This window comes from Strix aluco, chromosome 2 (assembly GCF_031877795.1).
Source record: "Strix aluco isolate bStrAlu1 chromosome 2, bStrAlu1.hap1, whole genome shotgun sequence".
In the NCBI taxonomy this organism is placed as follows: domain Eukaryota; kingdom Metazoa; phylum Chordata; class Aves; order Strigiformes; family Strigidae; genus Strix; species Strix aluco.
The window spans coordinates 26848402-26867021 of NC_133932.1; the positions used below are offsets into that span (position 1 = coordinate 26848402).

Consider the following 18620-nt stretch of genomic DNA (forward strand, 5'->3'; position numbering starts at 1 on the left):
TTAGCAGAGGTTAGACAACCCCCACTGATAACAATGTTGAATCCCTACTGCGTACACAGGTAACCGAGCACTTGGCTCTGTATTACGAGGTCAAGTAAGAGAACTATTTCAATTTCTCAGACTAAAGCACAGGTCAGGTTCTTGTTGCCTTCTAATCTCTAAGTCTAGCAAGTGGAGAAAAAAGATAAAAAACAAAATAAGGGTATTTACTCTGTTTCTGAATGAAGACTATGTCTGGTGGAAGGGTTACCTGCTGTCTTACCTGGTCTTAATTTTATCCCTGACTGATGCACAGGCTAGTCTAATGCAGTGCACTGCTAGGAAGACATTGCCCTTTCTTGCTAGTTTTATGCAAGCATCTTTTCTTATATTCTATTGTTAAGTAATGCCTCCATACAACTACAACCAGGTGTTTTGTCAGTGCTAGACTGAACATCCACCCAGGAATGCTAACGTAAGCCTTTCGGGCTCTGGGATGGGGTACGCTTTTGCCACAAACCTCCCTTCTGGATGCTCAGTCCAACTTAAATCCCCACATTTTAGTCCCACACCTGTAAAATTTTAACAGTCCCATTCTTACTCTACTTTAGTGTGTTCATGTGGCTTTAGTGTGTTCATGTTCCAGAACACAGTGGAGTACTATTTCCAGCTACAATTTCTGTGCTCCTGTATTACAAAATAATCATTAGCATATGAAACAAAAAACACAGACTTTGAGGTGGGGTGGGGAAATCACTTCTTCCTTGGATATAATCTACTCCTTCCAGCAAAAGGAAACTACAATAACCAAACCACTACTCATAGGAGACCCACGGTTTCACCAAGTTTCATGACAAGCTCCCCTTGGAATCAGTGCATGGTACGGTTAAGGGACTTGACTGTCCCCCTTGGAAAAGCCACATTTACTGCAACATAGCTATTAAAAGGAACAACTAAAACAAATGTTAGTTAGCATATTAAAAGAAAGCGTTAACTGTTTGGTCCCAAACTCAGCCTTTACCTCTAAAAAAAAGAACTCACTTTCTCCAGACACTGTAGGGCTATTTCCCCTAAATTTGGCTGTGTTCCACTTTAGTCTGATGTTCTCTCACACCCAGTGTTGAAGCTTACAAGAAGAGCAGGGAGCAGTGAAAAACAAAGACAGGTTTCCCTCGTAACAGGAATAAATATTTTTAAGAAATCACAGAAGTGCAATTTGGCATGTTAAAGGAGATGCCTAGAGCTCTCCCTTTAAAAAGCCTCTTTTAGGACCAAAACCTTTTACATTCTCTTTCTCACAAGTAGATGTTCACATGCTCTAATCTAATTTTAGAATGTCCTTCCTAGATTAATTTTTAAACTCAAGTCTGGATACTTTTTATCCTTTTTCTGTCCAGATAACACTGTTGAGCCTGTCTGTCCCACTACTGAAGGCATCAAGGACATGGAAGTCATGCTGCCACAGGTTTGCATCCCACCCTTTCCCACAAAGAGCAGAAAAACCAAAACGAGAGTCACCTTTGTGTACAGGAACAGGACACTGTGCTTGCAGGCCAAGACCCATAACTTCCTACAGCATGCATGCTATTAATATGTACTTTCTGTCACAAAGATGGCAACAAAGCCATCTAATTAAATGCTGCAAGACGTAAAAGAAAGACACAGCACTGTTCCCAAACTTTTACAGAAAAAAGTATAACTAAGCATACCTTCCTTCATTCATAAGGTAGCCAGTCCAGGCTGAGGCTTGACAGCATCTCTGTAACAAGAGTAAACCCACCACAGACTTCAAAGTATAAATACATAACTAAACTTTCTGGCAGCTTTCTCTTTACTAGATATAATTCAACTTCTGTAGCTTTAGCTATGCCTGATACAGCTCACAAATAGGACAATTTTAACCAATGTCTGTTTATATACTTTTATTTAGAAGGGTCTTATACCTGAAAGCCTGTATACAAGACATCTTTTGAAAGGAAAGGAACACTTCAGACAACCAGTGGTGACAATGTGAACTATTTAAGGAAGAAGTAAGATACTTTAGACTAAGTCAGCTCTTCCCATTCCACTTGCAAACAGCTGGGAAGAAAAACCCCAAACTGTAATGGTCATTAAAAGGGGATGAGGGAGGAATTAAACCAGCCTCTGATGGATCTTAAAGCCCTTTGCCAGAGCTGGGAGGTACAGCATGGATTGGTTCCTTCATTTTGCTGCCTACAACTGCTACACAGTTTTGGTTACACATCACATTTCACCAGCTTTCCACTTGTGAGAGTTCATACCCTAGACTGGCTACCCGGCTCACAGCAGTTCTGGCACAATATATAACATTTTATAAAAAATATGTTTTAAAGCTATCAATGCAATGATCTTATCAACTAAGTAGCAAAAAAGCATGTGTGCAGAACAGACTCTGCAAGTCCTACACGACAATGACAGCACACACAACAAGCTAGAACACTGTATTTTTTACCTCTTACACTACACCAGAGTTAAACAACTTGCTCCTAGTGGCACTCTTAGATCCACGGAGCAGCACGTTTTCCCACTGGTCTCTAGCAGTCTGCTGTCTCAGGAATCAGAGCAAACCCCATGTTCAGAAGGTCACTGACAGGGTTCATAAGCCACATGGTGCTCCTGTCAGCTCCTCTTTTTCCTCTTGAGACAGTCTCCAGGAGCTCCAGAAACCTTGCACACAGTCACGTTGCTAAAGCACGCTTCACACAACCCAGCACTTTCCCCTCCGCCATCGCTTTTCCCCTCCACATGGTTGGTCTTCCCTGTACATTGTTTAACAAGTTGTAAAATTAAAGGATACTCAATCCAGGCCAAAGGAATTATTCAAAATTGCCATCATCTGCATGCTGTTAACTAACAGATTTATTTCATGAAGACTTTTCCCTCTTGCCCACAGAGGCAGAGAATCAAACAAGTCACACAGAAGTTAAGGTGCCAAATTGTGGTGATATCCATAATTCTCCAACAAGTGGTATTTCCAGTGACACAAGTAACAATGTCCTCCAAGTTCCAAGTGTTTAGGACTAGTAAGTCTCCATCGCATTCCTATCACATTAGTATCACATTAGGAGGCTTCCCCAGAAACTAAAGGATTCTTTTTTTTTTAAATTTCTAAAGCATGCCCACTGCTAAACCCAATTCATTCATTCTCCAGCTTATCCTTCCACACTCTCCTTTACATTTAGAAAAAAATACTGGGTTTTGCATTCAGACTAGGACAGCTCAGGTATCTCCTCTTTCTCTGCCATGAGTAGCCAAACTTCTCTTCACAGCTTTGCTTCTCATCACTTTGCTCCACCAGTATGCCCACAGACAATGCCTGCAAATGATGGCCATGGGCTATATTAAAATATAAATTACCACATTGGGGGGGGGGGGGGGGCAGGCAGGGCATGGGTATTACACTTCAGCACAGACAGTCTGATTTATTTGTTTTAATAAAATATGCTTTCCAGCATATTTAGAGACTCTAAGACAGAAATATTTCAGTAAAAGGTGTCCATCTTAAACCGAGGTACTCAAATAACTCCAAAAACATAGCTGACATTAGGTCAGACTTGTATTACTTATGCACGTGTGATAGGTTTGTGTGCGGTGGGGTTGTAGCCCCAAGTAGTGGCAAACAGCACTTGTAAACTGGAAGGAAGCTATGCCCACAGACCACAAAGTATCAATATTCAGTGCTGGTCAAATCCAATGGGAAACAAGCCTCCCCATTGTGCCACGGTCACTGTGCAACTCAAACATAAACCACTTATGCATTTCCAGAAGAAAACATTTTATGCACACATTACACATGAGCAATCTGCAAAGACTAAACGGCACATACAAGGTAACCAAAGAGAGCTAATAAAAGCATACAGAAGACATTATACCTTTCCCTCTTCTCTGTGATCTCATTTTAGTAATTACCAGTTATTTCTACATATCTTAAGTGACTCACTTGTAAATAACAAGTACAGGAATACAGTGATGGAACACACCATTAGTGCATGTACGGGGAGTCAGAATTCAGAAAAGTGAGATCATGAATTATATTTATATTTACATTTACAGTTTTATATAGTCTAGTGATTAAATCAAAAGAGAAAAATCATAGGAATATTTGCCCTTATCTTAATTAGTAAGGCTGTTTATGCAGGCTGAAAGGTAAGCATGTGTTTGTTTCTCCATCTCATTTTTATTTATTACAGCTGAAGAGCACTGCATTATCTGTAGCCTTCAAATCATGAGAAGCCTCCAAACATAATTTTTGCAGAAATGGTTTTTAAAAGTGACACATGTAGAAATTTCACATTTGATCCGTATGAGTGAGACCTGTTTTACCCAGAAAGAGTAAGGATCTCACTCAGAAAGATATGAAAGCATACAAAATAATCACAACTCATCCCCTTCAAGGACTTCTATCACTACCTTTTTTTCCCCCCTAAAATTTCTACAAGTAAATTTCATCACAGCAATTTCACTTATGTCATAAGGTGGCCCTCTGCCCTAATTCTTCCAAACATGTACGTGTGAGATCATTTGATAGAGGTCTTATATACAGAATCTAAATTAGAATTAAAAAACAACCAACCATAAAAACACAACCCCAAAACACCCAAAAAGTAACCCCCACACTATGTTCTTTGTCCCCAGGACAGCATGCAGGTGTTCAGGAACTGAAAAATTAATCCCATCCAATACTTCCCTCCCAGGCTTAAAGAGTGTTTGATGTTCCTAGTACCACCAGCTCCAATATACTCATTGTCACATGCCCTTCCAAGAGTCTTTCTCCTATCTACAGTTTTGATACTGAAGCACAATAACTGCAATATGCAGGAATAATTCAGTATTTTATGTTACTTTGCTGAATTATTTAAACAACCACTATTATTTCTACAATCCAGGGCATCTTGTCAGAGTTCTTCAAATCCTGCAGATGATCTCCACATAACGTGGGCAAGTTTAACAAAACTAAGTTTTCCACAGCAATAAGCTCTATGATACATATGGAACAGCTGCATTTCCAAGCCACTCTCTTTGCTCAGCGAGGAAGGGCAGTGGGTGAGGAGACAACACACCCTGACTTACGCCATCCCACTGCAGGGAAGGGACCTTCTGCAGAGGAACGGAGCAGGTCACTGCGGTCAGTGGCACTGCTGTGGATAAACCTGACAAAGTCCACCTGCCACAGCACCAAGCAGTAAGCTAACAAGAATTAGATCAGATAGCAGATCTACAAGTGTTTATAGCCCATGACTCAACATTCCCCCCTGTACAGCGACCTTTAAGGAGGACAGGAAAAGGAGATGAGCATGCTTATATGTTAAATTCATACAATCCATTATCCAAAAGAGTAACTGATATCTGAGGCTCTAAATCTACTTAAGTAGCAGAACAGCAATGGCCTACAATATCCCCAAAAGGCCGCAGCAGAGGAAATTGGATTGTTTCTGTGCTCCTGGTATCTTGTGAAGCATGTGCAATTTTCCTCAAAAAAGTAACAACAAAGTCATAAGGTAGGAGACACAGAAATAGCATGATCATCAGCACAAAGAGGATATTTTAAGACCTGCTTTAATGCTTAAGTTCAGTTTTAGAGACAAAATACAGCTCGTATTTGCCTAGACAAGGCTCTGAAGACATCAGAGCTAGAAGAACCATATATAGCACTGGAGCCCAAAATATCCAGTATTACCCCAGAAGTAGCGTTCAAACACTGTTCATCTCCGCTACTGCACATTAGAATACTTTGAAAACAAAACCAGAGCAGGGTAATGCAAAAATGAAGTTGCCTGGAAGGCCTGAAGGGCACACTGAACAGACCCCTTTTCATCAAGAAAATTCACAGTAGAAAATGACTAATGATAAAACTTGAGGTCCAGAAGATAAAGTCTGGGAAAGCGACCTTTTATGTATTTCAGATCAAAAGCCAGCTGTGTCATACGTGTGCTGAGATAGCCTTGGACATGTGACAAACTAGCTTAAAAATAAAAGGTTGTGAGCAAGCACTCCAGACAACTGTGTTGAAGAGCTATATCCAAAAGACCCAGTCAAACTTTCATGTTTGATACTGCAACCCAAGGACAAGCCAGAGTTCAGTAAACATGATTCTGCACAACCTTGTTATCTTTTCATCTTGACAGTTAAACCTATGTAGGGGAGTGCAAAGAGGTTACAAAATGCTATCAGCACAGTTTACTAAATGTTCTTTTTTGCATTTATTTTGTAGCAGGATAAAACTTAAGGTAGCAGAGAATTAAACACCTGTAAGTTGAGAGAACCAGGACTGATTCTTGAGAAGTCACCTTGACCTCCAGCAGCAAAGGGAAATTTTTCTTCAAGAAATTTTGCACTCTTACATGGCCACTGTTGAGCAGTTCAGAGCAGATTTGCTCTTAGTACTGTTAGCTAAACAGAAGTGGATGGCAAAGGTGCATAGATTCTTCCCTTCTTTCCCATAAATAAGGCCTGAAGTAGCTCGTAGCGATAGGATGAGGGGTAATGGTTTTAAACTGAAAGAGGTTAGATTTAAATTAAATATTAGGAAGAAATCTTTACTGTAAGGGTGGTGAGACACGGGAACAGGTTAACCAGAGAAGCTGTAACTGCCCCCTCCCTGGCAGTGTTCAAAGGCCAGATTGGATGAGACTTTGAGCAACCTGGTCTAGTGGAAGGGGGGTAGGAACTAGATGATCTTTAAGGCCCCTTCCAACCCAAACCATTCTATGATTTTAAGTAACAGATAAAGGACATGCTTCAGCTGGTTTTGCCTTTCTATCCCATAACCATAGACGTCTTCTCCATTATTCAGGGAGTTCTAGGACTTTTAACATATCATCTTGGAATTCTGGTGAAGTCTTGGCCCTGAAGTCAATAGCACCATTCCTTCCAATTTCCAAGGTTAAAATTTGCACACTTATCTGTGGTGTTCCTCCTCTCCAACCCTCACCCCTTTTATATCATTATATTCTTGTTTTGAACTTTAGCTTCTTATCCTCCTTCTCACATATTGCCCAGGAGAGATTTTGCTTAACTCTTCTGAAATCACCTTTACATCACTTCAAGATATGATTGTTATTCAATATTATGATTGTTATTAAAGAAAAATTAAGCTATTGTTCTAGCTGCACATTTAGGAAGCACAAACTAGTACCTGAAGTCTTCAACTTTTACAAAAATAAGAGGGGAAGGATGCTCTTCGGTATGAGTTACAGGCTGTTTCCACAATCTAGAAATGGTCAGATAAGACTATTCATTGACTTAATCAGCCTTTAAAGGATATTCTCACTGTTGTGTAATTAATTAAGCACCTAAAATTCTAGTAAGCAGAAGAAAGTTAGCTACCTCGACAAGGAGGAGCCCATGTACTATTCTTGTTACATGAGGGGAAAAAAAAAAAAAAAATGTCACAAAAGCAAGTACCTGCAAAATAAGGCCAACACAGCAGCAGCCCAAATAGTTCCAGAAAGAGCTGTGCAGAAGGAGTTGTTTCCAAGTTTGATGGTAGCTTTGTCCTTCCCCACCAAACTCAGCCCAGCTACAGGGCTGGCAGAACACACTTGCTTAGACACCACCACCCACTGGGGATGCCTGCTTCTCCGGGTGGGAGCTGCATTTCTAGAAAAATGGCCACAAGCAGGAGATGAAAAAGGTGTAGGAAAACAGGTTTTGGGGGGGGGTGTTTGGTGTTTAGGTTGGTTTTTTTTTTTTTTTTACATGACACTTCTCATGTACTCGCCTTTTTGATAACTGCAAAAACTCCAAAGTGAGTGGAGAAAAAGAATCACTTAGGCAAGTAATTTTTTCCATTAACAACAAGCAAAACAACTATATTCAAACAAAGCTGAGGGCTACAGACAAGAAAATGAAGGTCTAGACCCTGTTCTTTCTACTGCCTGAGAAATGAAGGCAGAAACCAGTAGCTTGATGTTCTTCCCTGCTGTTTTATGCTGTTTTTTCACCTTTTTATCAGCAGTGGTAATAAAGACAGAAGAAGCACCAAATAACAAAGCATGACTCCCATCCTGGCAAAAAGAGGGAGGGGGAACAAGACGTAAATGGAAGTGGATGGACTACTTATGGCAATTATTGTAAAATATTTTTGCACTGTCTTCCTTAATGTAGCTCCTTTCCTACCAAAAGGCCTCAAATAGTTCTGAGAGGTTCCCTTTGTAGAACAAGGAGAAAGAAAAACTGAAATAAGAATATGCCATGAAGATAAATTTTCCCAATAATGCAAGCTACAGGAAACATGTAGAGGTCAAATAAAACTATTATTTGCCTTTTCAAACACTATTTTCTTCAGCTGCTAAATAAAAACATTATGAAGCCATTTTACACAGTGAAATTTAACCTTATATTAACCTTCCATATTAAGTAAACAAACCTTTCTAGCCAATAAGCATCTCTGTGAACTCTCCAAGATGATAAGCAATACCTTAATTACATTCATTTACATGACTTTGAAATTGTTCCAGACCAAAGTCAACAACTAACAAGGTCAAAGAGTATGGAAATCTAAAATAAGGAGAAATCCATAGTCGGCCAGTTTACACAACCATGGTGCAGCATCCTTTCTACTCAGTTTGTAAAGGGTCAGGCATACCAACCAAGTACTCACCTTTTCATCAATTACATCAAAAAAGCAAATCCTCTGAAACAGCAGAGACTGTGAGTGCATCCTTTCTTTTTTTGAAGACTATTCAAAGTTGAAAACAATGGACACTTCAGAGTTGTTTTTAATGCCTAACGGCCAATCAAGCTGTACGAATATCTTATGCAAATATTTTAGAATATTATAACTGAAAGGCACAATACAAAAGAAGAGATTTTTTTTTAAATGCAGCCAATTCACTGACAATTACAGAATATTTGGTATAGTGCCATTATATTCAGTAATGCTAAACTGAATAGTTTTGTTGGGATTTATCCAATGATGAAAGTGCAACAGTAGAAGAGAAGCCACCATATTGACTCCACATCACTCTACTTCATGAACTCCCCAGACTCAGAGAGAAGCCCAAGCCCAATAAAAATCACTGCTTAGATTTCCACTTTCAGCAACAAAACTAGACTATACCCTTAAGGTACGGGGAGAAAATATCCTGTGTTTAGTCCTGAGTACAATCTTTAGCACGCTACCTGAAAACCTTTATTATTCAATCTGTGCTATGCTTAGAGCAGGAAATGCTAATTATACTCAATATACAGCAATTATAAAGATTTTAATAGTAGCTGTTGCAAGAAACTTGATAAAGTATGTTCTGCCCTGAAACAGCAGAAAAGCAGACACAGCGTCCATCCCATTCCCAAGATATTAGATAATAGCTCAAGTATGATCAATAGCAATCAAATTAGCCAAAATATAGCATACACACACACTGCACTAATGGATCATTTCAGGATTATATGATAATCATGAAAATATTACAAATATGCATGTATGAAAATCTGAAGTACAGCTTTTGGATTTAGGCAATCCCGTATCAATGCACTGCAGCTGACAACATTTTCTTAGTATTAAATTAGATAAATCTCCCTGCACCCTCACTTTACTAGCCAAGCACTTTTTACACAACTCTCAAGCCAACAACCTTCTGCAATTTAAGTATGATTTAGTGCAAGAGAAGCAATGAGTATTATAAAATTTATGCTTGTTCACCTTCTCTCCCCATAGAGAAGGGCAAGATGTTTTTTCATGTAAATATGTATTAGATCCAAATCATTTAAATAGATATTATTCCATAGAGAACATGATGCTGCATATGCCCATTTCAGCTCCATGTTACTAAATAAACTGCAAGATAATGATGCTGCCTTGCTCATCCTAAAGGACACTGAAAATATTTCTAGGCATTTCAAACAGAAGTAAGAGACTTTCACAAGAGCAAAAGAAAAACTAAGGTGTCTCTGACAAAGCTAGATAAGGTGAAGACAAGTTACTCGTAAATCCCAAATTAGTACATCTCTTCAGGAGGGGGCCATAACTGTTACAGCAAAAGTATAGCTCAGGTACGTGGAACAGTCTTTACAGTATGAATATCAACTCATTACTGCCATCAATTTCTATTTTCTTTTAAATGAAGCAAGGGAAAGAATCATGTTTGCAAGGAGAAAAAACAAGATATTTTAGACAGGTGACTAAAAGTTAATGTAGCAATGTTAAATGCAAGGTGCCAAATGTTAATTTCATGCAGTTTTATTTCTCAGTTATATTTAGCTACAAGTGTCACTGCTTAAATGGAGGAGAGAGAAAACAGGGATAACTTAAAGCTATGTCTTTTAAAAATGAGAGCTTTAAGCATTACTTTTAAGTGAGCACATATATCTCACTGCTTTTCACAAAATACAAGTTAATCGGTGTGGTACCATAAAATACATTTATATTTAACAATTTAATTCAGAGTCATGTATTTACTTAAAGTGAGGAAGACTGTTATTGGTCTTGAAGCATATCATTTGGGCCACTGTCAGTTATCTTACAATACAGCCTGACCTCTACTTGATTTTAAAATAGGATAATCACCTTCAACTATGTATGAACCTTGAACATTATCAAAAACAGGTTTATTGCATCAACGATTTATTAATAGTCTTATATTAATAGTAACATAACTTTGACTTTACAGAGTCATAAAGATGACGAGAAACACAGTCAAGACTTAGTGTGCTACCTATTTTATTTTAGGCTTAGAAGGCAACCTCATGATACAATCAGAAAAACTATCCAGAGACTAACAGCTACGAAGGAGAGAACAACAGAATACGCATGTATCATCTCAGTTAAGCAACGGAGTGGGAAGGATACAGAGAGCGTAACAAAGTTAAGATAAATACTGAAACCTTTTACGTACTGAAATTCTCCTCTAGCCGAAAGTGCTTGGAACTGTAAAACTGCTTGTGCCAAGGCAGGTAATGTCCAGACAAGCACATTAACAGCAACTGCTATACAGAAAAGGTGTGTGCCTTACGCAGGAGCACATTAAGTGAGATTCCCCTTCCAAGCAAAACACTGCAAGAGGACCAAAGCCTACAGGCTCGCATTCAAAACAAACTTGAGGAAGGAGGAAACATTCCTCCCAGACCTTTCTGATTCAAAACAATTGCCGCAGCAGCCCTGCCGCGTTCTTCATGTTGCACGGTCACTTTTATAGCTGTTAGCCCCGTTACAACACAGTTGACAGTTCAAACAAAGAGCAACTAAGAAAGTACGATATTCTATAACTGGCATTTACAGCATCGGCCTTGGACTTATACTCTTTACCAGACGGGCACACAAATCAATCTACCAGCTCATAAAGGTGTGCTTTTTTAACCTCTAAAACAGATGGGATTGGCCAGAAATGCCTGGCATGTCAAACTGCTAATCACTGCTGCCCTTTGCACAAAATAACCCACTTAAGTTGAGGCATGGTTGCACTGTAACAGACATTAGTCTGTGGGAAACCCATTTAACTGTCACATACTCCTGCCACTCCTGCTCTCCCTTAATTAAGCCTAATGCCTTATGCTTTGACCTTTTGTTCTAGCCTATTAACCCTATCTAGTACAAGTTCAAATATGTTAAACTTAAAAGTTTGCTGTAAAATATTAAATGCCAACCTACGGAAAGAACAAGGGGCATTTCTCTACCCTGTAAGTTACCAATCCCTTTACCAAATTTCCTAGGCTGACAAAATGGAAGCACTATGCAAGTCCCCAAAGACAAGATATATACAAATGCTAATCAATTTCACAGCAAAAAAGTGGAGTTTCTTCCACTTGCATAGCCTACTTTTTCCTCTTCAGAGGAAAAGGAGTGGGGGGAAAAAAAAAAGTGAAATTTCTGTTTGCAACTTCATATCCCCAGGCTTTCAGGTTTTTATCTGACAAGAAAGCACACACTATCAGTCAAGATCACACTACACTCATTTGCTGTTCTCTGAAACCTATCATTAAAAATAAGACATAATTGGTTTACAGTGACCAATTCCTCCTCAATTAAAGGCTGCCTCTGCCAATATTGCTCATACTGAGTCACCACCTTGTTCTTTTGACAAAATAGCTACACTTGCTATTAGTTTTTAATTCTCATCTGTATCTTCTCATGAGTTGCATCTTCTGAAGTTTCTCAGACTTGCATAAACTTACACAAGGAAATAAATTAAAAATTTTAGCTCACTGCTACAGACTTTTCCTTTGATGTAAGCTCAACTTCAGCATGACTGCCTTGCCCTCTTCTGTCTCTTACTTCATGAAGATTATACAGCATCAACAAGATCAACAGTTATGTTTGCAAAGCAGTACTCTTTTGTAGAAAGACCACCCTGATGGTCCAGAACTCTGACTTAAAACAAGAAATCTAATTCCAGTGACAAAAACAAACCTCTGATCAAGACACAATTCTACTGCACATAAAAGCTGTTTGCATTGCATACTATTGTAAATTTGTGTACCAACATAGGTATTCCACAATTAGTGCTTATAACCAATAAACAACCTGTTCCCCACCCCCCAAAAAAAAAAGTCAAGACATAGCACATGACTGTTTCATAATGTTGGTTAGAAATGGAAAAATGAATGCCAACGGTGTCAGGATTACCAGCCATGTTATACACTGAGAAACACATTTTCTGAAATCTTTAGCTTAACCACCTTACTGACAAGCTGAATAGTTGGTGGAAGACCCTTATTTACAGCTTACATTTCCACAACTCTGACTAAATAGAACTGCTTTTAAACAGAAGTGACTATCTTGAAACAAAGCTTTGAAACACTTGAACTATTTTTAAAGATGTGAAAGACTTCAAAAAGCTTGTTGCCACAAAAGCCACTGTCTCCTAAATTCTGTTAAGGCTGTGTAAGTGACCATCTCCTGCTGATAACAACAATTTAAGTTTTAAATAGCTAATTAATTATGGTTTAATTCTAAAGTGCCTGTCTCACCAATTCAGATACCAGCAAGGAGTACAATTAACTTTCCTGTAGCTACAGTTGTTCAGACAACTAAGAAGCACTACAGCAACACTAGACTTTTTTTTTTTTTGAGGAATCAAATAGGAAACATTATGGAAAAAAAATGGATCCCTCATCATGATCTCCCTTTTTTTACAAAACACTGATTCTGGATAAATCCAAATCTCCTCAATTTAAAAAGTGCAGATATTTTCTAATGAGCTCACTTTGCTATATTCTTCCATGTTGGAGATGCTCAAACTGCAGTACACAAGACCAATGCTATATTCAAATGAAGTCAAGCAACACATGGATTTATTAATTAAAAAAAAAAAAAAAGAAAAACATATCCTTGCATCTGCAATCTGTGTCATTACAATGGATATGCGAGAAGTTTTGCAGGCTGGGATTTGGTATGACTGCCTCCAGCTTCTAGACCTTCTCTACTAATGCTCACAAAAGTTGCCACTGGAGGCAATGCAAATGAGTCCTAAGAGAGACCAGAAACAAAACAACAACTGCTTGTCAACCATTACATGCCCAAATTGTATTCTTTATGCTCATCAGCATTCTCAAGTTCTTAGGCATGCATGTAGGCCCACCGAGGACAGTGGGGCTACTCAAGTGAATAAAATTACTCACAAACCAAAGTGCATATACATAAGCAATCACTGGACAACACTTGGGGAATTATTGCCCGGTATCAAAGAAAAATAGGATTTAGGAAATGGGAACCAAGGGAGCAGATCTAAACAAAATGACAGTGGTGCTAAATGTCTACAAGCCACTGTAATATAGTATCTAATAATGATTTTACTGTGACAGTCCCTTGCCACAGCTCAATTTGGATCTGTTTTATTTAAAAAAAATAAGAGATTGTAACACAGTAAGTTTTACTTAATTTTCTCTTTCACTCTGAAATTACATGTAAGTCAAGTTCTTCTCTATTTAGCTGCTACCTTCCAAACAAGTAACCTAAATCTTCAGGACTTACCAGCAAATTCCATACAAAAAGTTCAAACGCTACTAAAATACTTATTTCTCTTTCATCAGCACACTATAAAAAAAAATTCTTGTGAAAGAAAGATTAACTTGAAAATTTATCACTTCAAAACATACTATAATCCTGAAAGACTTATACATGGCAGACAGATTTCATGAGAGGATGAAGAAACCCCAAACCAAAGAGACAAGGTATATAACCCAAACAAATTATTTACCTTGAAAGTGGTCCCATCAGGAAAGCTCTTCCTTCAGGAGTCCAAGGATGCATTAATTTTCTTCCTCAACAATTCCATGCTTGATCTGAAAAGAACAGCAGAAATCGTCCTATGAAAGTCTGTATACCCATCCAATATACTTCCACCTCCTTTCTTATTGTCAGTGTAACAGAAAGCCATGCTTTATTTTGGCTAGTAAGAACTGCAAATAACATTTTTATTTCAGAATAAAAACACAGCTCTAAACTTCAGAAATCAAAATCTTCTGAACAGACCCATCAGTAAAACAAGAAGAAACAACTGGCATTGTCTAGACTTGTATTGACTAACTACCTGGACAGTATTTCTGCAAGAACAAAATCCACATTCAACTCTGATTCAAAGCCACAGTCCTCTTTTTCTTCCTTTCACTCAAAAAACCAACTGTGACATTAAAGTCCTCCTTCCTATGTAGAGATTACTGCTTAACACTTTAAACAGGCACCTATGAACGTCAAAACCCATATTTTTTAAAAAGTCCCTATTAATTTATATATAGAGACAAGGAAAAGACAAGACCATAGTATGACTGGTGAATGTAATGCTAAATGCCACAAAGTTAGCTAAAAAAAAAATCCCTAAACCAGTAGAAATAATAATATTTGCTTTTGACAGATTTAGGAATTAGATAGGATATAATATTATAGTTACAAGATGTTATCCATCACAAACATCACCTTAAAAATTCTGCTCAGCACTTCTTTGTTATTCCTAAGTGAACTTTTGCTAGAAGATGCAAACTTACTGTTAGCCCAGATCATTGCTATTAGTGCTATTTCAGCCTTGTTCTTGTGACAAGCCTCATTATTAAAGGTTACATTAAATCTTCTGTCATCAATTACCACCCTAGAAGCAAGTTTATCATGCATAAAGAGTCAAATTTAAAGTATGATAATATAAAAAAACCCACGCAAAAATAAGACTCTCTCCCCTGTTTGGCTGAACTTTGACTTCCTCTTGCTTGGCAGAGGGAGAGTTTCTCTCCTCTTTTCCACACCTTTAGCTTCTGTTCTCACAAAAACTGCGTACAAAAGCTTTTCAAACACAGAATTTCTCCAGCACAGAGGACCCCACAGGTGGCTACGGGTGTGCAGGGTGGAGAGAGGCAGAGTGGGAAGTGTGTGCATTGGGGACAGCTCTCAGCATTTACCCCTTCTGCAAAACCACTTGTACTAAAGCCAGTTTAGAGAAAACATCTAACTGACCACTGCAATATGCTACCTGGGAGAAAAAAAAAAAAAAAAATACCAGTGTTGATAGATGGGTCAGCATCCAAAAGAGACCTATTCAAAGCTTCCAGGTACATGAAATAACAGAAGCATGCTGGACTACTGCCAGCATCAAGACCCAACAAAAGCAATAGATCCAATTAAGCCAAAAAATAATTAAATACCCGAAATATTACATGCAGACATATTTTGAATCCTTCCCCTACATACATCACAAAATAAAAAACAATTTGCACCACAGAACAGTAGCAATCTTCAACATTTGGATTTAATTAGGGAAAAAAATATAAAGCTACCACTGCAGTTAAAATACACAGAGAAATGACAGGTACAGTGACAAATGTGAAAATAAACATAGTTCAAAGCCTTCCCAACCCCATTTCACCATAAGGGCAAATAAGCTGGATGTGGAATATTTTGTGACCAAAGGAAAAAATGGCACAAGAGGTCCCTTAGAGCAGAAGGAAGAAGCACTTTTAAAAAAATGCATTCACCTTTTCAAGCCACCTTAATTTGAGAAAAATAGTTCATTCCAGTATTTCTGTTCTATACTATAGATGTAGACAGAATGTTTTCAACCACTGACAAGTGGTTCTATTTAAGTATTCCTACTTCCAAGAGAAGACAGATTTCTGTCTAGTGGGGGGGGGGGGGGGAAACACCCACCACCCAACAAACGCCCCACACTGCATTGCCGTCAAGGTTCAGTGTATAGGCAGAATTTCCTTCAGGTCAGCATTAAAGTCTTTTCTGCATTGCTCCAAGTGACTACAAAAGGTTTATAAGAGATCAGAGAGAAGAACAAAAGAATTGTTTTTTCTGGGGAAAATTCCATATTCCTTGGACAGTGTTTTAAAAATAAACTCCACTTTTCTAGAATAATACTTTATTCCCCAAAACTTCAGATCTGGATCACTTGCTTTGCACATCTTGTAGTTTTTTTGAATGTTTATTTGTTTTGTATTATAAACTGCTGAAAGCAGGACAGGTGATGACACAAACAACGCCAACAGCACAATCTGAATGATCATTTCTTTCTACCTCTGAGGCAAGTCCTGCTTTCTACATCACTAAAAAGGCCTTTTCAATTTCCTTTCCCACTCCATTTTCATAGCAGGGTGGGGCACAGAGAAGTAGCCCACAGCCATGAATCTTAAAGTTTGCTGTGAAAAAAATCAGCATCAGAGCAGCAGTATCAGCATAATACCAAGGAGAACAAAAATACTGTTCTTCTGCAAACAAGATACACTACTTAAACACATTTCAACACAGAAATTCACTAAGCACTTTCTGAGGCAAATTAAATACTCCCCTATTTGTTTTCAAACAATATTTTCGGTCAAGACTGAAACACATCGTACATCTAGCACCTGATCTCTCATGACGACTCCCTCACAGCTTACTTTGAGACAACGAAGGGCAGCCCACCAGAAGTCTTCTCTAACACTGAGCTTGTTTTCTATGCTAAACTCAACCTCTTAGAAACTGGCAACTAACAGAAGATCCATAGCTTGTGCTTTTAATCTGATTTTGTCTATAAGCAAAACTGGTTTTCCTCTGCTGAAGACAAAAAGTATTTAGAAATAAGCGGTATGAAAATAGTTTCTCTCAAGACAGGCAATTAAACAGGAGCAATGAGCTTCAGTAACAATTTAAATACGAGAAGATTATGCCAGGAGGGGTCTGACCCAAACTGAGATGGCTGGCAACTGCTTCTTCCCCTTTCTACACATGAATACATGAGTCTCAGTTCCTATTCTCCTTCTTCAACCATCAAGCCAAGTGACCTGCAGCAGACAGCCAAATAAATTACCAAATTAATTCTTTCAAGTGCTAAATAGGTCTGTTAACATTTCTAAGTATTTGAAATAAATAATCCAGAAACACTAAAGTGTAGGCATTCATCTTTACCAAAAGAATCCCTCTGCCCGCTTTTTCTGAGGCAGATCTTCCCATCAGAGGACACAAGAAAGTTTCTATGCGATCACAGATGTCCACCCAAAGCAAAACCCTAACACTATAACATCCAAAATCAACACCACAAGCCTTTTAAATACTTTCCTCATAACTTTCCTCATATTTGCCATAGGCAGGCCAGCAAAGTTCAGATAGTGACTGCTCTTATCGTTTTGGTCTGTTGGCAGGAAGAAAGAGCAAACCACAAATGCTGCTACCATTAACCTTTTTCTCTTTAGTTTAAGACTGTTTAGACAGACTGTCAGGTTTATGGGTTTTATCTTTTTTGTACATTTGAGCATATTCTATCATACCTTTTCCTCCTGTTCAGGCTTCATTCCCTACCTACATTATCTTTCCACTTGCCTGTCATTAAACCCCTGCTGAGCAGTAATGATTTATACTTCAAAATTTGCACTTCTTGTCCCAAAAGGGTATTTATCCTTTTTTAATCCATAGGATAGTTATCCCATTTATCTCACCTATTGCTCGTCACCCAGCCCGTCGCTCGTCGCGTGTCCCAGCAGCTGGGAGATGAGCGTGGCTGAGCCCAGCCTCCCCTGCCTGCAGGCCCCCGTGTGGGAGGTCGGCCACCCAAGCCCCACTCGCAAAGGGGCTGGTGGCCCCACACCAGGCGCCCAGCTGGAAACCCCACGCCCTCCCCAGTCTCTCTTCTGGACCCCCTCTGCTCCCCATACATTCGCATCCAGGAAAAAATACTGCAAGCCATTTGGGTTTTGAGGTTCAGTCAAGTTCTGAAGACCCATTTTAAAAGTAACAAAGTATTACAGCCTTCATGTCTTCTCTGACAGCCCTGCAAGGAGGTGCCAAGCACAACCCTTGAGCAAGACAGCTGACTGTGGGAAATGCAACTCCCTGGCTTTGCCTTGGGCAAGTTTATACATGTGCTCGGCACAATGCAAAACACAGTTTATCTTTTAACATAGTAATGTCCCGCACTGTCACTGGTAAAATTAACAGTGCCCTCACTACTAACAATAATACAGCTGCTACTACAGAAATCTTTTGCCAACGTTCAAAGTCAGAAAAATAAACCTAGCTCTGAAAAGACAAAATAAGCTTTAAGCAAGCACGCCTTTGTCAATTCTTTTAAACTAATCCCACATTAAGCAAAACCTACAGGCAAATATGATCACCATAAAGTTAATTCATGCTTGAGTTCTATAACCTTTACTGATCATGTTAAAAAAAAAATTTCTCCTTGGTGCCTTTTACAGAACAGATTCACCCTAAACACAGC

The 18620-nt window shown here is 38.7% G+C and overlaps 1 protein-coding gene across 4 annotated transcripts in view; it reads right to left on the reverse strand.

Moving 5' to 3' along the window:
• Positions 1-18620, reverse strand: part of NRIP1 (nuclear receptor interacting protein 1) — a 78998-nt gene that overhangs the window by 57666 nt on the left and 2712 nt on the right. For all 4 annotated transcript variants that reach the window (XM_074813657.1, XM_074813651.1, XM_074813660.1 and 1 more), the window contains exon 2: positions 14136-14220. The gene's annotated coding sequence lies outside the window, so the exon portion shown is untranslated. The remainder of the gene's footprint in view (positions 1-14135; positions 14221-18620) is intronic.